This window comes from Ambystoma mexicanum, chromosome 1p (genome assembly GCF_040938575.1).
Source record: "Ambystoma mexicanum isolate Mex_15411 chromosome 1p, UKY_AmexF1_1, whole genome shotgun sequence".
NCBI lineage: Eukaryota > Metazoa > Chordata > Amphibia > Caudata > Ambystomatidae > Ambystoma > Ambystoma mexicanum.
In genome coordinates, this window is record NC_090921.1 from 1,025,764,329 (window position 1) to 1,025,787,776 (window position 23,448).

A 23,448-nucleotide genomic window follows, 5' to 3' on the forward strand; every position below is an offset into this window, starting at 1 on the left:
GACAGAAAAATAATGTGGCCACAGCCTCAAAGCAAAAGGCATCTATTTTCAGTGATGAAATATAATATAATTATAAATTGTCTGTTATGTTATTTTCCAAGTATTTTGCTTTCCAAGTATTCAATAAAATTTGCATTTGGCAAAAGTCCTTCGAGCCGGATTTGAACCAGCGACCTAAGGATGCCTGTTTTACCACTACAGTCCTCCCCTCTACCAACTGAGCTATCGAAGGCTTGGCAAACTGTTCTCTAGCAAGCTCAATTCGAGCTTCCACTTCAACCGTCGACATGCAAACATCTCTTGCAATTCGTGCAAAATACTACAAATTTGGCTTGTGAGGTTCCCGAATTGAGTAAAAGCACATCAGTTCCCAATTAAAAAAATGACCGCCTCCGCAGTCTCCCGCATGTTACTGACCACCATACTAAGGAGGAAAAGTTGAAAGGCGGCGCCTCACAGGCCATCTCCTCAGAGTATTCATCAGTGTTCGGCCTTGACAATATTTTAATATCTTGGCTGGTGTATGGTGTTTTCCCATTTCCCTTGAGAAATCAAGATTGTCAAGGGGATTCTGCTGTTTTGTCAGTTCATAGCAAGAGATGGGGATCCAAAACACGTCACAGGAAACCAACGAAGATTGGTGTCGGACAGAAAAATAACGTGGCCACAGCCTCAAAGCAAAAGGCATCTATTTTCAGTGATGAAATAAAATATAATTATAAATTGTCTGTTATTTTACTTTCCAAGTATTTTACTTTCCAAGTATTCAATAAAATTTGCATTTGGCAAAAGTCCTTCGAGCGGGATTTGAACCAGTGACCTAAGGATGCCTGTTTTACCACTACAGTCCTCCGCTCTACCAACTGAGCTATCAAAGGTTTGGCAAATCATTCTCTAGCAAACTCAATACGAGCTTCCACTTCAACCGTCGACTTGTAAACATCTCTTGCAATTCGTGCAAAATACTACAAATTTGGCTTGTGAGGTTCCCGAATTGAGTAAAAGCACATCAGTTCCCAATTAAAAAAATGACCCCCTCTGCAGTCTCCCGCATGTTAATGACCACCATACTAAGGGGGAAAAGTTGAAAGGCGGCGCCTCACAGGCCATCTCCTCAGAGTATTCAGCCGTGTTGGGCCTTGACAATATTTTAATATCTTGGATGGTGTATAGTGTTCTCTCATTTCCCTTGAGAAATCAAGATTGTCAAGAGGATTCTGCTGTTTTGCCAGTTCATAGCAAGAGATGGGGATCCAAAACACCTGACAGGAAACCAATGAAGATTCGTTTTGGACAGAAAAATAACGTGGCCACAGCCTCAAAGCAAAAGGCATCTATTTTCAGTGATGAAATATAATATAATTATAAATTGTCTGTTATTTTACTTTCCAAGTATTTTACTTTCCAAGTATTCAATAAAATGTGAATTTGGCAAGAGTCCTTCGAGCCGGATTTGAACCAGCGACCTAAGGATGCCTGTTTTACTACTACAGTCCTCCGCTCTACCATCTGAGCTATCGAAGGCTTGGCAAATCAACTCTAGCAAACTCAATACGAGCTTCCACTTCAACCGTCGACTTGTAAACATCTCTTGCAATTCGTGCAAAATACTACAAATTTGGCTTGTGAGGTTCCCGAATTGAGTAAAAGCACATCAGTTCCCAATTAAAAAAATGACCCCCTCCGCAGTCTCCCGCATGTTACTGACCACCATACTAAGGGGGAAAAGTTGAAAGGCGGCACCTCACAGGCAATCTCCTCAGAGTATTCAGCCGCGTTGGGCCTTGACAATATTTTAATATCTTGGATGGTGTATAGTGTTCTCTTATTTCCCTTGAGAAATCAAGATTGTCAAGGGGATTCTGCTGTTTTGCCAGTTCATAGCAAGAGATGGGGATCCAAAACACCTCACAGGAAACCAATGAAGATTGGTGTTGGACAGAAAAATAATGTGGCCACAGCCTCAAAGCAAAAGGCATCTATTTTCAGTGATGAAATATAATATAATTATAAATTGTCTGTTATGTTTTTTTCCAAGTATTTTACTTTCCAAGTATTCAATAAAATGTGCATTTGGCAAAAGTCCTGCGAGCCGGATTTGAACCAGCGACCTAAGGATGCCTGTTTTACCACGCTCTACCAACTGAGCTATCGAAGGCTTGGCAAATCAGTCTCTAGCAAGCTCAATACGAGCTTCCACTTCAACCCTCGACATTCAAACATCTCTTGCAATTCGTGCAAAATACTACAAATTTGGCTTGTGAGGTTCCCGAATTGAGTAAAAGCACATCAGTTCACAAATAAAAAAATGACCCCCTCCGCAGTCTCCCGCATGTTACTGACCACCATACAAAGGAGGAAAAGTTGAAAGTCGGCGCCTCACAGGCCATCTCCTCAGAGTATTCATCAGTGTTCGGCCTTGACAATATTTTAATATCTTGGATGGTGAATAGTGTTCTCCCATTTCCCTTGAGAAATCAAGATTGTCAAGGGGATTCTGCTGTTTTGTCAGTTCATAGCAAGAGATGGGGATCCAAAATACCTCACAGGAAACCAACGAAGATTGGTGTCGGACAGAAAAATAACGTGGCCACAGCCTCAAAGCAAAAGGCATCTATTTTCAGTGATGAAATATAGTATAATTATAAATTGTCTGTTATTTTACTTTCCAAGTATTTTACTTTCCAAGTATTCAATAAAATGTGCATTTGGCAAAAGTCCTTCGAGCCGGATTTGAACCAGCGACCTAAGGATGCCTGTTTTACCACTACAGTCCTCCCCTCTACCAACTGAGTCATCGAAGGCTTGGCAAACCGTTCTCTAGCAAGCTCAATTCGAGCTTCCACTTCAACCGTCGACATCCAAACATCTCTTGCAATTCGTGCAAAATACTACAAATTTGGCTTGTGAGGTTCCCGAATTGAGTAAAAGCACATCAGTTCCCAATTAAAAAAATGACCCCCTCCGCAGTCTCCCGCATGTTACTGACCACCATATTAAGGGGGAAAAGTTGAAAGGCGCGCCTCACAGGCCATCTCCTCAGAGTATTCAGCCGTGTTGGGCCTTGACAATATTTTAATATCTTGGATGGTGTATAGTGTTCTCCCATTTCCCTTGAGAAATCAAGATTGTCAAGGGGATTCTGCTGTTTTGTCAGTTCATAGCAAGAGATGGGGATCCAAAACACCTCACAGGAAACCAACGAAGATTGGTGTCGGACAGAAACATAACGTGGCCACAGCCTCAAAGCAAAAGGCATCTATTTTCAGTGATGAAATATAATATAATTATAAACTGTCTGTTATTTTACTTTCCAAGTATTTTACTTTCCAAGTATTCAATAAAATTTGCATTTGGCAAAAGTCCTTCAATCTGGATTTGAACCAGCGACCTAAGGATGCCTGTTTTACCACTACAGTCCTCGGCTCTACCAACTGAGCTATCGAAGGCTTGGCAAATTGTTTTCTAGCAAACTCAATACGAGCTTCCACTTCAACCGTCGACTTGTAAACATCTCTTGCAATTCGTGCAAAATACTACAAATTTGGCTTGTGACGTTCCCGAATTGAGTAAAAGCACATCAGTTCCCAATTAAAAAAATGACCCCCTCCGCAGTCTCCCGCATTTACTGACCACCATACTAAGGGGGAAAAGTTGAAAGGCGGCGCCTCACAGGCCATCTCCTCAGAGTATTCAGCCGCGTTGGGCCTTGACAATATTTTAATATCTTGGATGGTGTATAGTGTTCTCTTATTTCCCTTGAGAAATCAAGATTGTCAAGGGGATTCTGCTGTTTTGCCAGTTCATATCAAGAGATGGGGATCCAAAACACCTCACAGGAAACCAATGAAGATTTGTGTTGGACAGAAAAATAAGGTGGTCACAGCCTCAAAGCAAAAGGCATCTATTTTCAGTGATGAAATATAATATAATTATAAATTGTCAGTTATTTTACTTTCCAAGTATTTTACTTTCCAAGTATTCAATAAAATGTGCATTTGGCAAAAGTCCTTAGAGCCGGATTTGAACCAGCGACCTAAGGATGCCTGTTTTACCACTACAGTCCTCCGCTCTACCAACTGAGCTATCGAAGGCTTGGCAAATCAGTCTCTAGCAAGCTCAATACGAGCTTCCACTTCAACCCTCGACATTCAAACATCTCTTGCAATTTGTGCAAAATACTACAAATTTGGCTTGTGAGGTTCCCGAATTGAGTAAAAGCACATCAGTTCACAATTAAAAAAATGACCCCCTCTGCAGTCTCCCGTATGTTACTGACCACCATACTAAGGGGGAAAAGTTGAAAGGCGGCACCTCACAGGCCATCTCCTCAGAGTATTCAGCCGCGTTGGGCCTTGACAATATTTTAATATCTTGGATGGTGTATAGTGTTCTCTCATTTTCCTTGAGAAATCAAGATTGTCAAGGGGATTATGCTGTTTTGCCAGTTCATAGCAAGAGATGGGGATCAAAGAAACACCTCACAGGAAACCAAAGAAGATTGGTGTTGGACAGAAAAATAATGTGGCCACAGCCTCAAAGCAAAAGGCATCTATTTTCAGTGATGAAATATAATATAATTATAAATTGTCTGTTATGTTATTTTCCAAGTATTTTACTTTCCAAGTATTCAATAAAATGTGCATTTGGCAAAAGTCCTTCGAGCCGGATTTGAACCAGCGACCTAAGGATGCCTGTTTTACCACTACAGTCCTCCACTCTACCAACTGAGCTATCGAAGGCTTGGCAAATCAGTCTCTAGCAAGCTCAATACGAGCTTCCACTTCAACCCTCGACATTCAAACATCTCTTGCAATTCGTGCAAAATACTACAAATTTGGCTTGTGAGGTTCCCGAATTGAGTAAAAGCACATCAGTTCACAAATAAAAAAATGACCCCCTCCGCAGTCTCCCGCATGTTACTGACCACCATACAAAGGAGGAAAAGTTGAAAGTCGGCGCCTCACAGGCCATCTCCTCAGAGTATTCATCAGTGTTCGGCCTTGACAATATTTTAATATCTTGGATGGTGAATAGTGTTCTCCCATTTCCCTTGAGAAATCAAGATTGTCAAGGGGATTCTGCTGTTTTGTCAGTTCATAGCAAGAGATGGGGATCCAAAATACCTCACAGGAAACCAACGAAGATTGGTGTCGGACAGAAAAATAACGTGGCCACAGCCTCAAAGCAAAAGGCATCTATTTTCAGTGATGAAATATAATATAATTATAAATTGTCTGTTATTTTACTTTCCAAGTATTTTACTTTCCAAGTATTCAATAAAATGTGCATTTGGCAAAAGTCCTTCGAGCCGGATTTGAACCAGCGACCTAAGGATGCCTGTTTTACCACTACAGTCCTCCGCTCTACCAACTGAGCTATCGAAGGCTTGGCAAATCGTTCTCTAGCAAACTCAATACGAGCTTCCACTTCAACCGTCGACTTGTAAACATCTCTTGCAATTCGTGCAAAATACTACAAATTTGGCTTGTGACGTTCCCGAATTGAGTAAAAGCACACCAGTTCCCAATTAAAAAAATGACCCCCTCCGCAGTCTCCCGCATGTTACTGACCACCATACTAAGGGGGAAAAGTTGAAAGGCGGCGCCTCACAGGCCATCTCCTCAGAGTATTCAGCCGTGTTGGGCCTTGACAATATTTTAATATCTTGGATGGTGTATACTGTTCTCTCATTTCCCTTGAGAAATCAAGATTGTCAAGGGGATTCTGCTGTTTTGCCAGTTCATAGCAAGAGATGGGGATCTGAAACACCTCACAGGAAACCAATGAAGATTGGTGTTGGACAGAAACATAACGTGGCCACAGCCTCAAAGCAAAAGGCATCTATTTTCAGTGATGAAATATAGTATAATTATAAATTGTCTGTTATGTTATTTTCCAAGTATTTTACTTTCCAAGTATTCAATAAAATTTGCATTTGGCAAAAGTCCTTCGAGCCGGATTTGAACCAGCGACCTAAGGATGCCTGTTTTACCACTACAGTCCTCCCCTCTACCAACTGAGCTATCGAAGGCTTGGCAAACCGTTTTCTAGCAAGCTCAATTCGAGCTTCCACTTCAACCGTCGACATGCAAACATCTCTTGCAATTCGTGCAAAATACTACAAATTTGGCTTGTGAGGTTCCCGAATTGAGTAAAAGCACATCAGTTCCCAATTAAAAAAATGACCGCCTCCGCAGTCTCCCGCATGTTACTGACCACCATACTAAGGAGGAAAAGTTGAAAGGCGGCGCCTCACAGGCCATCTCCTCAGAGTATTCATCAGTGTTCGGCCTTGACAATATTTTAATATCTTGGATGGTGTATGGTGTTCTCCCATTTCCCTTGAGAAATCAAGATTGTCAAGGGGATTCTGCTGTTTTGTCAGTTCATAGCAAGAGATGGGGATCCAAAACACGTCACAGGAAACCAACGAAGATTGGTGTCGGACAGAAAAATAACGTGGCCACAGCCTCAAAGCAAAAGGCATCTATTTTCAGTGATGAAATATAATATAATTATAAACTGTCTGTTATTTTACTTTCCAAGTATTTTACTTTCCAAGTATTCAATAAAATTTGCATTTGGCAAAAGTCCTTCAATCTGGATTTGAACCAGCGACCTAAGGATGCCTGTTTTACCACTACAGTCCTCCGCTCTACCAACTGAGCTATCGAAGGCTTGGCAAATCAGTCTCTAGCAAGCTCAATACGAGCTTCCACTTCAACCGTCGACATTCAAACATCTCTTGCAATTCGTGCAAAATACTACAAATTTGGATTATGAGGTTCCCGAATTGAGTAAAAGCACATCAGTTCACAATTAAAAAAATGACCCCCTCCGCAGTCTCCCGCATGTTACTGACCACCATACAAAGGAGGAAAAGTTGAAAGTCGGCGCCTCACAGGCCATCTCCTCAGAGTATTCAGCCGTGTTCGGCCTTGACAATATTTTAATATCTTGGATGGTGTATAGTGTTCTCCCATTTCCCTTGAGAAATCAAGATTGTCAAGGGGATTCTGCTGTTTTGTCAGTTCATAGCAAGAGATGGGGATCCAAAATACCTCACAGGAAACCAACGAAGATTGGTGTCGGACAGAAAAATAATGTGGCCACAGCCTCAAAGCAAAAGGCATCTATTTTCAGTGATGAAATATAATATAATTATAAATTGTCTGTTATTTTACTTTCCAAGTATTTTACTTTCCAAGTATTCAATAAAATGTGCATTTGGCAAAAGTCCTTCGAGCCGGATTTGAACCAGCGACCTAAGGATGCCTGTTTTACCACTACAGTCCTCCCTCTACCAGCTGAGCTATCGAAGGCTTGGCAAATCGTTCTCTAGCAAACTCAATACGAGCTTCCACTTCAACCGTCGACTTGTAAACATCTCTTGCAATTCGTGCAAAATACTACAAATTTGGCTTGTGACGTTCCCGAATTGAGTAAAAGCACATCAGTTCCCAATTAAAAAAATGACCCCCTCCGCAGTCTCCCGCATGTTACTGACCACCATACTAAGGGGGAAAAGTTGAAAGGCGGCGCCTCACAGGCCATCTCCTCAGAGTATTCAGCCGTGTTGGGCCTTGACAATATTTTAATATCTTGGATGGTGTATACTGTTCTCTCATTTCCCTTGAGAAATCAAGATTGTCAAGGGGATTCTGCTGTTTTGCCAGTTCATAGCAAGAGATGGGGATCCGAAACACCTCACAGGAAACCAATGAAGATTGGTGTTGGACAGAAACATAACGTGGCCACAGCCTCAAAGCAAAAGGCATCTATTTTCAGTGATGAAATATAATATAATTATAAATTGTCTGTTATTTTATTTTCCAAGTATTTTACTTTCCAAGTATTCAATAAAATTTGCATTTGGCAAAAGTCCTTCGAGCCGGATTTGAACCAGCGACCTAAGGATGCCTGTTTTACCACTACAGTCCTCCGCTCTACCAACTGAGCTTTCGAAGGCTTGGCAAATCATTCTCTAGCAAACTCAATACGAGCTTCCACTTCAACCGTCGACTTGTAAACATCTCTTGCAATTCGTGCACAATACTACAAATTTGGCTTGTGAGGTTCCCGAATTGAGTAAAAGCACATCAGTTCCCAATTAAAAAAATGACCCCCTCCGCAGTCTCCCGCATGTTACTGACCACCATATTAAGGGGGAAAAGTTGAAAGGCGCGCCTTACAGGCCATCTCCTCAGAGTATTCAGCCGTGTTGGGCCTTGACAATATTTTAATATCTTGGATGGTGTATAGTGTTCTCCCATTTCCCTTGAGAAATCTAGATTGTCAAGGGGATTCGGCTGTTTTGTCAGTTCATAGCAAGAGATGGGGATCCAAAACACCTCACAGGAAACCAACGAAGATTGGTGTCGGACAGAAACATAACGTGGCCACAGCCTCAAAGCAAAAGGCATCTATTTTCAGTGATGAAATATAATATAATTATAAATTGTCTGTTATTTTATTTTCCAAGCATTTTACTTTCCAAGTATTCAATAAAATTTGCATTTGGCAAAAGTCCTTCAATCTGGATTTGAACCAGCGACCTAAGGATGCCTGTTTTACCACTACAGTCCTCTGCTCTACCAACTGAGCTATCGAAGGCTTGGCAAATCAGTCTCTAGCAAGCTCAATACAAGCTTCCACTTCAACCGTCGACATTCAAACAACTCTTGCAATTCGTGCAAAATACTACAAATTTGGCTTGTGAGGTTCCCGAATTGAGTAAAAGCACATCAGTTCACAATTAAAAAAATGACCCCCGCCGCAGTCTCCCGCATGTTACTGACCACCATACTAAGGGGGAAAAGTTGAAAGGCGGCACCTCACAGGCCATCTCCTCAGAGTATTCAGCCGCGTTGGGCCTTGACAATATTTTAATATCTTGGATGGTGTATAGTGTTCTCTCATTTTCCTTGAGAAATCAAGATTGTCAAGGGGATTATGCTGTTTTGCCAGTTCATAGCAAGAGATGGGGATCAAAGAAACACCTCACAGGAAACCAAAGAAGATTGGTGTTGGACAGAAAAATAATGTGGCCACAGCCTCAAAGCAAAAGGCATCTATTTTCAGTGATGAAATATAATATAATTATAAATTGTCTGTTATGTTATTTTCCAAGTATTTTACTTTCCAAGTATTCAATAAAATTTGCATTTGGCAAAAGTCCTTCGAGCCGGATTTGAACCAGCGACCTAAGGATGCCTGTTTTACCACTACAGTCCTCCCCTCTACCAACTGAGCTATCAAAGGCTTGGCAAACCGTTCTCTAGCAAGCTCAATTCGAGCTTCCACTTCAACCCTCGACATTCAAACATCTCTTGCAATTCGTGCAAAATACTACAAATTTGGCTTGTGAGGTTCCCGAATTGAGTAAAAGCACATCAGTTCACAAATAAAAAAATGACCCCCTCCGCAGTCTCCCGCATGTTACTGACCACCATACAAAGGAGGAAAAGTTGAAAGTCGGCTCCTCACAGGCCATCTCCTCAGAGTATTCATCAGTGTTCGGCCTTGACAATATTTTAATATCTTGGATGGTGAATAGTGTTCTCCCATTTCCCTTGAGAAATCAAGATTGTCAAGGGGATTCTGCTGTTTTGTCAGTTCATAGCAAGAGATGGGGATCCAAAATACCTCACAGGAAACCAACGAAGATTGGTGTCGGACAGAAAAATAACGTGGCCACAGCCTCAAAGCAAAAGGCATCTATTTTCAGTGATGAAATATAATATAATTATAAATTGTCTGTTATTTTACTTTCCAAGTATTTTACTTTCCAAGTATTCAATAAAATGTGCATTTGGCAAAAGTCCTTCGAGCCGGATTTGAACCAGCGACCTAAGGATGCCTGTTTTACCACTACAGTCCTCCGCTCTACCAACTGAGCTATCGAAGGCTTGGCAAATCGTTCTCTAGCAAACTCAATACGAGCTTCCACTTCAACCGTCGACTTGTAAACATCTCTTGCAATTCGTGCAAAATACTACAAATTTGGCTTGTGACGTTCCCGAATTGAGTAAAAGCACATCAGTTCCCAATTAAAAAAATGACCCCCTCCGCAGTCTCCCGCATGTTACTGACCACCATACTAAGGGGGAAAAGTTGAAAGGCGGCGCCTCACAGGCCATCTCCTCAGAGTATTCAGCCGTGTTGGGCCTTGACAATATTTTAATATCTTGGATGGTGTATACTGTTCTCTCATTTCCCTTGAGAAATCAAGATTGTCAAGGGGATTCTGCTGTTTTGCCAGTTCATAGCAAGAGATGGGGATCTGAAACACCTCACAGGAAACCAATGAAGATTGGTGTTGGACAGAAACATAACGTGGCCACAGCCTCAAAGCAAAAGGCATCTATTTTCAGTGATGAAATATAGTATAATTATAAATTGTCTGTTATGTTATTTTCCAAGTATTTTACTTTCCAAGTATTCAATAAAATTTGCATTTGGCAAAAGTCCTTCGAGCCGGATTTGAACCAGCGACCTAAGGATGCCTGTTTTACCACTACAGTCCTCCCCTCTACCAACTGAGCTATCGAAGGCTTGGCAAACCGTTTTCTAGCAAGCTCAATTCGAGCTTCCACTTCAACCGTCGACATGCAAACATCTCTTGCAATTCGTGCAAAATACTACAAATTTGGCTTGTGAGGTTCCCGAATTGAGTAAAAGCACATCAGTTCCCAATTAAAAAAATGACCGCCTCCGCAGTCTCCCGCATGTTACTGACCACCATACTAAGGAGGAAAAGTTGAAAGGCGGCGCCTCACAGGCCATCTCCTCAGAGTATTCATCAGTGTTCGGCCTTGACAATATTTTAATATCTTGGATGGTGTATGGTGTTCTCCCATTTCCCTTGAGAAATCAAGATTGTCAAGGGGATTCTGCTGTTTTGTCAGTTCATAGCAAGAGATGGGGATCCAAAACACGTCACAGGAAACCAACGAAGATTGGTGTCGGACAGAAAAATAACGTGGCCACAGCCTCAAAGCAAAAGGCATCTATTTTCAGTGATGAAATATAATATAATTATAAACTGTCTGTTATTTTACTTTCCAAGTATTTTACTTTCCAAGTATTCAATAAAATTTGCATTTGGCAAAAGTCCTTCAATCTGGATTTGAACCAGCGACCTAAGGATGCCTGTTTTACCACTACAGTCCTCCGCTCTACCAACTGAGCTATCGAAGGCTTGGCAAATCAGTCTCTAGCAAGCTCAATACGAGCTTCCACTTCAACCGTCGACATTCAAACATCTCTTGCAATTCGTGCAAAATACTACAAATTTGGATTATGAGGTTCCCGAATTGAGTAAAAGCACATCAGTTCACAATTAAAAAAATGACCCCCTCCGCAGTCTCCCGCATGTTACTGACCACCATACAAAGGAGGAAAAGTTGAAAGTCGGCGCCTCACAGGCCATCTCCTCAGAGTATTCAGCCGTGTTCGGCCTTGACAATATTTTAATATCTTGGATGGTGTATAGTGTTCTCCCATTTCCCTTGAGAAATCAAGATTGTCAAGGGGATTCTGCTGTTTTGTCAGTTCATAGCAAGAGATGGGGATCCAAAATACCTCACAGGAAACCAACGAAGATTGGTGTCGGACAGAAAAATAATGTGGCCACAGCCTCAAAGCAAAAGGCATCTATTTTCAGTGATGAAATATAATATAATTATAAATTGTCTGTTATTTTACTTTCCAAGTATTTTACTTTCCAAGTATTCAATAAAATGTGCATTTGGCAAAAGTCCTTCGAGCCGGATTTGAACCAGCGACCTAAGGATGCCTGTTTTACCACTACAGTCCTCCCTCTACCAGCTGAGCTATCGAAGGCTTGGCAAATCGTTCTCTAGCAAACTCAATACGAGCTTCCACTTCAACCGTCGACTTGTAAACATCTCTTGCAATTCGTGCAAAATACTACAAATTTGGCTTGTGACGTTCCCGAATTGAGTAAAAGCACATCAGTTCCCAATTAAAAAAATGACCCCCTCCGCAGTCTCCCGCATGTTACTGACCACCATACTAAGGGGGAAAAGTTGAAAGGCGGCGCCTCACAGGCCATCTCCTCAGAGTATTCAGCCGTGTTGGGCCTTGACAATATTTTAATATCTTGGATGGTGTATACTGTTCTCTCATTTCCCTTGAGAAATCAAGATTGTCAAGGGGATTCTGCTGTTTTGCCAGTTCATAGCAAGAGATGGGGATCCGAAACACCTCACAGGAAACCAATGAAGATTGGTGTTGGACAGAAACATAACGTGGCCACAGCCTCAAAGCAAAAGGCATCTATTTTCAGTGATGAAATATAATATAATTATAAATTGTCTGTTATTTTATTTTCCAAGTATTTTACTTTCCAAGTATTCAATAAAATTTGCATTTGGCAAAAGTCCTTCGAGCCGGATTTGAACCAGCGACCTAAGGATGCCTGTTTTACCACTACAGTCCTCCGCTCTACCAACTGAGCTTTCGAAGGCTTGGCAAATCATTCTCTAGCAAACTCAATACGAGCTTCCACTTCAACCGTCGACTTGTAAACATCTCTTGCAATTCGTGCACAATACTACAAATTTGGCTTGTGAGGTTCCCGAATTGAGTAAAAGCACATCAGTTCCCAATTAAAAAAATGACCCCCTCCGCAGTCTCCCGCATGTTACTGACCACCATATTAAGGGGGAAAAGTTGAAAGGCGCGCCTTACAGGCCATCTCCTCAGAGTATTCAGCCGTGTTGGGCCTTGACAATATTTTAATATCTTGGATGGTGTATAGTGTTCTCCCATTTCCCTTGAGAAATCTAGATTGTCAAGGGGATTCGGCTGTTTTGTCAGTTCATAGCAAGAGATGGGGATCCAAAACACCTCACAGGAAACCAACGAAGATTGGTGTCGGACAGAAACATAACGTGGCCACAGCCTCAAAGCAAAAGGCATCTATTTTCAGTGATGAAATATAATATAATTATAAATTGTCTGTTATTTTATTTTCCAAGCATTTTACTTTCCAAGTATTCAATAAAATTTGCATTTGGCAAAAGTCCTTCAATCTGGATTTGAACCAGCGACCTAAGGATGCCTGTTTTACCACTACAGTCCTCTGCTCTACCAACTGAGCTATCGAAGGCTTGGCAAATCAATCTCTAGCAAGCTCAATACAAGCTTCCACTTCAACCGTCGACATTCAAACAACTCTTGCAATTCGTGCAAAATACTACAAATTTGGCTTGTGAGGTTCCCGAATTGAGTAAAAGCACATCAGTTCACAATTAAAAAAATGACCTCCGCCGCAGTCTCCCGCATGTTACTGACCACCATACTAAGGGGGAAAAGTTGAAAGGCGGCACCTCACAGGCCATCTCCTCAGAGTATTCAGCCGCGTTGGGCCTTGACAATATTTTAATATCTTGGATGGTGTATAGTGTTCTCTCATTTTCCTTGAGAAATCAAGATTGTCAAGGGGATTATGCTGTTTTGCCAGTTCATAGCAAGAGATGGGGATCAAAGAAACACCTCACAGGAAACCAAAGAAGATTGGTGTTGGACAGAAAAATAATGTGGCCACAGCCTCAAAGCAAAAGGCATCTATTTTCAGTGATGAAATATAATATAATTATAAATTGTCTGTTATGTTATTTTCCAAGTATTTTACTTTCCAAGTATTCAATAAAATTTGCATTTGGCAAAAGTCCTTCGAGCCGGATTTGAACCAGCGACCTAAGGATGCCTGTTTTACCACTACAGTCCTCCCCTCTACCAACTGAGCTATCAAAGGCTTGGCAAACCGTTCTCTAGCAAGCTCAATTCGAGCTTCCACTTCAACCGTCGACATGCAAACATCTCTTGCAATTCGTGCAAAATACTACAAATTTGGCTTGTGAGGTTCCCGAATTGAGTAAAAGCACATCAGTTCCCAATTAAAAAAATGACCCCCTCCGCAGTCTCCCGCATGTTACTGACCACCATACTAAGGGGGAAAAGTTGAAAGGCGGCACCTCACAGGCCATCTCCTCAGAGTATTCAGCCGCGTTGGGCCTTGACAATATTTTAATATCTTGGATGGTGTATAGTGTTCTCTCATTACCCTTGAGAAATCAAGATTGTCAAGGGGATTCTGCTGTTTTGCCAGTTCATAGCAAGAGATGGGGATCCAAAACACCTCACAGGAAACCAATGAAGATTTGTGTTGGACAGAAAAATAAGGTGGTCACAGCCTCAAAGCAAAAGGCATCTATTTTCAGTGATGAAATATAATATAATTATAAATTGTCTGTTATGTTATTTTCCAAGTATTTTACTTTCCAAGTATTCAATAAAATGTGCATTTGGCAAAAGTCCTGCGAGCCGGATTTGAACCAGCAACCTAAGGATGCCTGTTTTACCACGCTCTACCAACTGAGCTATCGAAGGCTTGGCAAATCAGTCTCTAGCAAGCTCAATACGAGCTTCCACTTCAACCCTCGACATTCAAACATCTCTTGCAATTCGTGCAAAATACTACAAATTTGGCTTGTGAGGTTCCCGAATTGAGTAAAAGCACATCAGTTCACAATTAAAAAAATGACCCCCTCCGCAGTCTCCCGCATGTTACTGACCACCATACAAAGGAGGAAAAGTTGAAAGTCGGCGCCTCACAGGCCATCTCCTCAGAGTATTCATCAGTGTTCGGCCTTGACAATATTTTAATATCTTGGATGGTGTATAGTGTTCTCCCATTTCCCTTGAGAAATCAAGATTGTCAAGGGGATTCTGCTGTTTTGTCAGTTCATAGCAAGAGATGGGGATCCAAAATACCTCACAGGAAACCAACGAAGATTGGTGTCGGACAGAAAAATAACGTGGCCACAGCCTCAAAGCAAAAGGCATCTATTTTCAGTGATGAAATATAATATAATTATAAATAGTCTGTTATTTTACTTTCCAAGTATTTTACTTTCCAAGTATTCAATAAAATGTGCATTTGGCAAAAGTCCTTCGAACCGGATTTGAACCAGCGACCTAAGGATGCCTGTTTTACCACTACAGTCCTCCGCTCTACCAACTGAGCTATCGAAGGCGTGGCAAATCAATCTCTAGCAAACTCAATACGAGCTTCCACTTCAACCGTCGACTTGTAAACATCTCTTGCAATTCGTGCAAAATACTACAAATTTGGCTTGTGAGGTTCCCGAATTGAGTAAAAGCACATCAGTTCCCAATTAAAAAAATGACCCCCTCCGCAGTCTCCCGCATGTTACTGACCACCATACTAAGGGGGAAAAGTTGAAAGGCGGCACCTCACAGGCAATCTCCTCAGAGTATTCAGCCGCGTTGGGCCTTGACAATATTTTAATATCTTGGATGGTGTATAGTGTTCTCTCATTTCCCTTGAGAAATCAAGATTGTCAAGGGGATTCTGCTGTTTTGCCAGTTCATAGCAAGAGATGGGGATCCAAAACACCTCACAGGAAACCAATGAAGATTTGTGTTGGACAGAAAAATAAGGTGGTCACAGCCTCAAAGCAAAAGGCATCTATTTTCAGTGATGAAATATAATATAATTATAAATTGTCTGTTATTTTACTTTCCAAGTATTTTACTTTCCAAGTATTCAATAAAATGTGCATTTGGCAAAAGTCCTTCGAGCCGGATTTGAACCAGCGACCTAAGGATGCCTGTTTTACCACTACAGTCCTCCGCTCTACCAACTGAGCTATCGAAGGCTTGGCAAATCAGTCTCTAGCAAGCTCAATACGAGCTTCCACTTCAACCCTCGACATTCAAACATCTCTTGCAATTTGTGCAAAATACTACAAATTTGGCTTGTGAGGTTCCCGAATTGAGTAAAAGCACATCAGTTCACAATTAAAAAAATGACCCCCTCCGCAGTCTCCCGCATGTTACTGACCACCATACTAAGGGGGAAAAGTTGAAAGGCGGCGCCTCACAGGCCATCTCCTCAGAGTATTCAGCCGTGTTGGGCCTTGACAATATTTTAATATCTTGGATGGTGTATACTGTTCTCTCATTTCCCTTGAGAAATCAAGATTGTCAAGGGGATTCTGCTGTTTTGCCAGTTCATAGCAAGAGATGGGGATCCGAAACACCTCACAGGAAACCAATGAAGATTGGTGTTGGACAGAAACATAACGTGGCCACAGCCTCAAAGCAAAAGGCATCTATTTTCAGTGATGAAATATAATATAATTATAAATTGTCTGTTATTTTATTTTCCAAGTATTTTACTTTCCAAGTATTCAATAAAATTTGCATTTGGCAAAAGTCCTTCGAGCCGGATTTGAACCAGCGACCTAAGGATGCCTGTTTTACCACTACAGTCCTCCGCTCTACCAACTGAGCTTTCGAAGTCTTGGCAAATCATTCTCTAGCAAACTCAATACGAGCTTCCACTTCAACCGTCGACTTGTAAACATCTCTTGCAATTCGTGCAAAATACTACAAATTTGGCTTGTGAGGTTCCCGAATTGAGTAAAAGCACATCAGTTCCCAATTAAAAAAATGACCCCCTCCGCAGTCTCCCGCATGTTACTGACCACCATATTAAGGGGGAAAAGTTGAAAGGCGCGCCTTACAGGCCATCTCCTCAGAGTATTCAGCCGTGTTGGGCCTTGACAATATTTTAATATCTTGGATGGTGTATAGTGTTCTCCCATTTCCCTTGAGAAATCAAGATTGTCAAGGGGATTCTGCTGTTTTGTCAGTTCATAGCAAGAGATGGGGATCCAAAACACCTCACAGGAAACCAACGAAGATTGGTGTCGGACAGAAACATAACGTGGCCACAGCCTCAAAGCAAAAGGCATCTATTTTCAGTGATGAAATATAATATAATTATAAATTGTCTGTTATTTTATTTTCCAAGCATTTTACTTTCCAAGTATTCAATAAAATTTGCATTTGGCAAAAGTCCTTAAATCTGGATTTGAACCAGCGACCTAAGGATGCCTGTTTTACCACTACAGTCCTCTGCTCTACCAACTGAGCTATCGAAGGCTTGGCAAATCAGTCTCTAGCAAGCTCAATACGAGCTTCCACTTCAACCGTCGACATTCAAACATCTCTTGCAATTCGTGCAAAATACTACAAATTTGGCTTGTGAGGTTCCCGAATTGAGTAAAAGCACATCAGTTCCCAATTAAAAAAATGACCCCCGCCGCAGTCTCCCGCATGTTACTGACCACCATACTAAGGGGGAAAAGTTGAAAGGCGGCACCTCACAGGCCATCTCCTCAGAGTATTCAGCCGCGTTGGGCCTTGACAATATTTTATTATCTTGGATGGTGTATAGTGTTCTCTCATTTTCCTTGAGAAATCAAGATTGTCAAGGGGATTATGCTGTTTTGCCAGTTCATAGCAAGAGATGGGGATCAAAGAAACACCTCACAGGAAACCAAAGAAGATTGGTGTTGGACAGAAAAATAATGTGGCCACAGCCTCAAAGCAAAAGGCATCTATTTTCAGTGATGAAATATAATATAATTATAAATTGTCTGTTATGTTATTTTCCAAGTATTTTACTTTCCAAGTATTCAATAAAATTTGCATTTGGCAAAAGTCCTTCGAGCCGGATTTGAACCAGCGACCTAAGGATGCCTGTTTTACCACTACAGTCCTCCCCTCTACCAACTGAGCTATCGAAGGCTTGGCAAACCGTTTTCTAGCAAGCTCAATTCGAGCTTCCACTTCAACCGTCGACATGCAAACATCTCTTGCAATTCGTGCAAAATACTACAAATTTGGCTTGTGAGGTTCCCGAATTGAGTAAAAGCACATCAGTTCCCAATTAAAAAAATGACCGCCTCCGCAGTCTCCCGCATGTTACTGACCACCATACTAAGGAGGAAAAGTTGAAAGGCGGCGCCTCACAGGCCATCTCCTCAGAGTATTCATCAGTGTTCGGCCTTGACAATATTTTAATATCTTGGATGGTGTATGGTGTTCTCCCATTTCCCTTGAGAAATCAAGATTGTCAAGGGGATTCTGCTGTTTTGTCAGTTCATAGCAAGAGATGGGGATCCAAAACACGTCACAGGAAACCAACGAAGATTGGTGTCGGACAGAAAAATAACGTGGCCACAGCCTCAAAGCAAAAGGCATCTATTTTCAGTGATGAAATAAAATATAATTATAAATTGTCTGTTATTTTACTTTCCAAGTATTTTACTTTCCAAGTATTCAATAAAATGTGAATTTGGCAAGAGTCCTTCGAGCCGGATTTGAACCAGCGACCTAAGGATGCCTGTTTTACTACTACAGTCCTCCGCTCTACCAACTGAGCTATCGAAGGATTGGCAAATCAACTCTAGCAAACTCAATACGAGCTTCCACTTCAACCGTCGACTTGTAAACATCTCTTGCAATTCGTGCAAAATACTACAAATTTGGCTTGTGACGTTCCCGAATTGAGTAAAAGCACATCAGTTCCCAATTAAAAAAATGACCCCCTCCGCAGTCTCCCGCATGTTACTGACCACCATACTAAGGGGGAAAAGTTGAAAGGCGGCGCCTCACAGGCCATCTCCTCAGAGTATTCAGCCGTGTTGGGCCTTGACAATATTTTAATATCTTGGATGGTGTATACTGTTCTCTCATTTCCCTTGAGAAATCAAGATTGTCAAGGGGATTCTGCTGTTTTGCCAGTTCATAGCAAGAGATGGGGATCAAAAAAACACCTCACAGGAAACCAAAGAAGATTGGTGTTGGACAGAAAAATAATGTGGCCACAGCCTCAAAGCAAAAGGCATCTATTTTCAGAGATGAAATATAATATAATTATAAATTGTCTGTTATGTTATTTTCCAAGTATTTTACTTTCCAAGTATTCAATAAAATTTGCATTTGGCAAAAGACCTTCGAGCCGGATTTGAACCAGCGACATAAGGATGCCTGTTTTACCACTACAGTCCTCCCCTCTACCAACTGAGCTATCTAAGGCTTTGCAATCCGTTCTCTAGCAAGCTCAATTCGAGCTTCCACTTCAACCGTCGACATGCAAACATCTCTTGCAATTCGTGCAAAATACTACAAATTTGGCTTGTGAGGTTCCCGAATTGAGTAAAAGCACATCAGTTCCCAATTAAAAAAATGACCGCCTCCGCAGTCTCCCGCATGTTACTGACCACCATGCTAAGGAGGAAAAGTTGAAAGGCGGCGCCTCACAGGCCATCTCCTCAGAGTATTCATCAGTGTTCGGCCTTGACAATATTTTAATATCTTGGATGGTGTATGGTGTTCTCCCATTTCCCTTGAGAAATCAAGATTGTCAAGGGGATTCTGCTGTTTTGTCAGTTCATAGCAAGAGATGGGGATCCAAAACACGTCACAGGAAACCAACGAAGATTGGTGTCGGACAGAAAAATAACGTGGCCACAGCCTCAAAGCAAAAGGCATCTATTTTCAGTGATGAAATAAAATATAATTATAAATTGTCTGTTATTTTACTTTCCAAGTATTTTACTTTCCAAGTATTCAATAAAATTTGCATTTGGCAAAAGTCCTTCGAGCTGGATTTGAACCAGTGACCTAAGGATGCCTGTTTTACCACTACAGTCCTCCGCTCTTTCAACTGAGCTATCAAAGGCTTGGCAAATCATTCTCTAGCAAACTCAATACGAGCTTCCACTTCAACCGTCGACTTGTAAACATCTCTTGCAATTCGTGCAAAATACTACAAATTTGGCTTGTGAGGTTCCCGAATTGAGTAAAAGCACATCAGTTCCCAATTAAAAAAATGACCCCTCCGCAGTCTCCCGCATGTTAATGACCACCATACTAAGGGGGAAAAGTTGAAAGGCGGCGCCTCACAGGCCATCTCCTCAGAGTATTCAGCCGTGTTGGGCCTTGACAATATTTTAATATCTTGGATGGTGTATAGTGTTCTCTCATTTCCCTTGAGAAATCAAGATTGTCAAGGGGATTCTGCTGTTTTGCCAGTTCATAGCAAGAGATGGGGATCCAAAACAACTGACAGGAAACCAATGAAGATTCGTGTTGGACAGAAAAATAACGTGGCCACAGCCTCAAAGCAAAAGGCATCTATTTTCAGTGATGAAATATAATATAATTATAAATTGTCTGTTATTTTACTTTCCAAGTATTTTACTTTCCAAGTATTCAATAAAATGTGCATTTGGCAAGAGTCCTTCGAGCCGGATTTGAACCAGCGACCTAAGGATGCCTGTTTTACCACTACAGTCCTCCGCTCTACCAACTGAGCTATCGAAGGCTTGGCAAATCAACTCTAGCAAACTCAATACGAGCTTTCACTTCAACCGTCGACTTGTAAACATCTCTTGCAATTCGTGCAAAATACTACAAATTTGGCTTGTGAGGTTCCCGAATTGAGTAAAAGCACATCAGTTCCCAATTAAAAAAATGACCCCCTCCGCAGTCTCCCGCATGTTACTGACCACCATACTAAGGGGGAAAAGTTGAAAGGCGGCACCTCACAGGCCATCTCCTCAGAGTATTCAGCCGCGTTGGGCCTTGACAATATTTTAATATCTTGGATGGTGTATAGTGTTCTCTCATTACCCTTGAGAAATCAAGATTGTCAAGGGGATTCTGCTGTTTTGCCAGTTCATAGCAAGAGATGGGGATCCAAAACACCTCACAGGAAACCAATGAAGATTTGTGTTGGACAGAAAAATAAGGTGGTCACAGCCTCAAAGCAAAAGGCATCTATTTTCAGTGATGAAATATAATATAATTATAAATTGTCTGTTATGTTATTTTCCAAGTATTTTACTTTCCAAGTATTCAATAAAATGTGCATTTGGCAAAAGTCCTGCGAGCCGGATTTGAACCAGCGACCTAAGGATGCCTGTTTTACCACGCTCTACCAACTGAGCTATCGAAGGCTTGGCAAATCAGTCTCTAGCAAGCTCAATACGAGCTTCCACTTCAACCCTCGACATTCAAACATCTCTTGCAATTCGTGCAAAATACTACAAATTTGGCTTGTGAGGTTCCCGAATTGAGTAAAAGCACATCAGTTCACAATTAAAAAAATGACCCCCTCCGCAGTCTCCCGCATGTTACTGACCACCATACAAAGGAGGAAAAGTTGAAAGTCGGCGCCTCACAGGCCATCTCCTCAGAGTATTCATCAGTGTTCGGCCTTGACAATATTTTAATATCTTGGATGGTGTATAGTGTTCTCCCATTTCCCTTGAGAAATCAAGATTGTCAAGGGGATTCTGCTGTTTTGTCAGTTCATAGCAAGAGATGGGGATCCAAAATACCTCACAGGAAACCAACGAAGATTGGTGTCGGACAGAAAAATAACGTGGCCACAGCCTCAAAGCAAAAGGCATCTATTTTCAGTGATGAAATATAATATAATTATAAATAGTCTGTTATTTTACTTTCCAAGTATTTTACTTTCCAAGTATTCAATAAAATGTGCATTTGGCAAAAGTCCTTCGAACCGGATTTGAACCAGCGACCTAAGGATGCCTGTTTTACCACTACAGTCCTCCGCTCTACCAACTGAGCTATCGAAGGCGTGGCAAATCAATCTCTAGCAAACTCAATACGAGCTTCCACTTCAACCGTCGACTTGTAAACATCTCTTGCAATTCGTGCAAAATACTACAAATTTGGCTTGTGAGGTTCCCGAATTGAGTAAAAGCACATCAGTTCCCAATTAAAAAAATGACCCCCTCCGCAGTCTCCCGCATGTTACTGACCACCATACTAAGGGGGAAAAGTTGAAAGGCGGCACCTCACAGGCAATCTCCTCAGAGTATTCAGCCGCGTTGGGCCTTGACAATATTTTAATATCTTGGATGGTGTATAGTGTTCTCTCATTTCCCTTGAGAAATCAAGATTGTCAAGGGGATTCTGCTGTTTTGCCAGTTTATAGCAAGAGATGGGGATCAAAGAAACACCTCACAGGAAACCAAAGAAGATTGGTGTTGGACAGAAAAATAATGTGGCCACAGCCTCAAAGCAAAAGGCATCTATTTTCAGTGATGAAATATAATATAATTATAAATTGTCTGTTATGTTATTTTCCAAGTATTTTGCTTTCCAAGTATTCAATAAAATTTGCATTTGGCAAAAGTCCTTCGAGCCGGATTTGAACCAGCGACCTAAGGATGCCTGTTTTACCACTACAGTCCTCCCCTCTACCAACTGAGCTATCGAAGGCTTGGCAAACTGTTCTCTAGCAAGCTCAATTCGAGCTTCCACTTCAACCGTCGACATGCAAACATCTCTTGCAATTCGTGCAAAATACTACAAATTTGGCTTGTGAGGTTCCCGAATTGAGTAAAAGCACATCAGTTCCCAATTAAAAAAATGACCGCCTCCGCAGTCTCCCGCATGTTACTGACCACCATACTAAGGAGGAAAAGTTGAAAGGCGGCGCCTCACAGGCCATCTCCTCAGAGTATTCATCAGTGTTCGGCCTTGACAATATTTTAATATCTTGGCTGGTGTATGGTGTTTTCCCATTTCCCTTGAGAAATCAAGATTGTCAAGGGGATTCTGCTGTTTTGTCAGTTCATAGCAAGAGATGGGGATCCAAAACACGTCACAGGAAACCAACGAAGATTGGTGTCGGACAGAAAAATAACGTGGCCACAGCCTCAAAGCAAAAGGCATCTATTTTCAGTGATGAAATAAAATATAATTATAAATTGTCTGTTATTTTACTTTCCAAGTATTTTACTTTCCAAGTAATCAATAAAATTTGCATTTGGCAAAAGTCCTTCGAGCGGGATTTGAACCAGTGACCTAAGGATGCCTGTTTTACCACTACAGTCCTCCGCTCTACCAACTGAGCTATCAAAGGTTTGGCAAATCATTCTCTAGCAAACTCAATACGAGCTTCCACTTCAACCGTCGACTTGTAAACATCTCTTGCAATTCGTGCAAAATACTACAAATTTGGCTTGTGAGGTTCCCGAATTGAGTAAAAGCACATCAGTTCCCAATTAAAAAAATGACCCCCTCTGCAGTCTCCCGCATGTTAATGACCACCATACTAAGGGGGAAAAGTTGAAAGGCGGCGCCTCACAGGCCATCTCCTCAGAGTATTCAGCCGTGTTGGGCCTTGACAATATTTTAATATCTTGGATGGTGTATAGTGTTCTCTCATTTCCCTTGAGAAATCAAGATTGTCAAGAGGATTCTGCTGTTTTGCCAGTTCATAGCAAGAGATGGGGATCCAAAACACCTGACAGGAAACCAATGAAGATTCGTTTTGGACAGAAAAATAACGTGGCCACAGCCTCAAAGCAAAAGGCATCTATTTTCAGTGATGAAATATAATATAATTATAAATTGTCTGTTATTTTACTTTCCAAGTATTTTACTTTCCAAGTATTCAATAAAATGTGAATTTGGCAAGAGTCCTTCGAGCCGGATTTGAACCAGCGACCTAAGGATGCCTGTTTTACTACTACAGTCCTCCGCTCTACCATCTGAGCT

At 41.4% G+C, this 23,448-nt stretch overlaps 6 non-coding genes across 6 annotated transcripts; all 6 read right to left on the reverse strand.

The window, feature by feature from the left end:
• Positions 1 to 4,656: 4,656 nt before the first annotated feature.
• Positions 4,657 to 4,742, reverse strand: TRNAY-GUA (transfer RNA tyrosine (anticodon GUA)). The gene is given in 2 exon segments: positions 4,657 to 4,692; positions 4,706 to 4,742. It is a non-coding gene; the product is annotated as a tRNA-Tyr (tRNA).
• Positions 4,743 to 5,302: 560 nt separating this feature from the next.
• On the reverse strand, positions 5,303 to 5,388 carry TRNAY-GUA (transfer RNA tyrosine (anticodon GUA)). Its single transcript is given in 2 exon segments — positions 5,303 to 5,338; positions 5,352 to 5,388. It is a non-coding gene; the product is annotated as a tRNA-Tyr (tRNA).
• A 4,436-nt stretch (positions 5,389 to 9,824) lies between these two features.
• Positions 9,825 to 9,910, reverse strand: TRNAY-GUA (transfer RNA tyrosine (anticodon GUA)). Its single transcript is given in 2 exon segments — positions 9,825 to 9,860; positions 9,874 to 9,910. It is a non-coding gene; the product is annotated as a tRNA-Tyr (tRNA).
• Positions 9,911 to 15,627: 5,717 nt separating this feature from the next.
• On the reverse strand, positions 15,628 to 15,713 carry TRNAY-GUA (transfer RNA tyrosine (anticodon GUA)). Its single transcript is given in 2 exon segments — positions 15,628 to 15,663; positions 15,677 to 15,713. It is a non-coding gene; the product is annotated as a tRNA-Tyr (tRNA).
• Positions 15,714 to 18,212: 2,499 nt separating this feature from the next.
• TRNAY-GUA (transfer RNA tyrosine (anticodon GUA)) lies at positions 18,213 to 18,298 on the reverse strand. The gene is given in 2 exon segments: positions 18,213 to 18,248; positions 18,262 to 18,298. It is a non-coding gene; the product is annotated as a tRNA-Tyr (tRNA).
• A 1,852-nt stretch (positions 18,299 to 20,150) lies between these two features.
• Positions 20,151 to 20,236, reverse strand: TRNAY-GUA (transfer RNA tyrosine (anticodon GUA)). Its single transcript is given in 2 exon segments — positions 20,151 to 20,186; positions 20,200 to 20,236. It is a non-coding gene; the product is annotated as a tRNA-Tyr (tRNA).
• Positions 20,237 to 23,448: the final 3,212 nt, after the last annotated feature.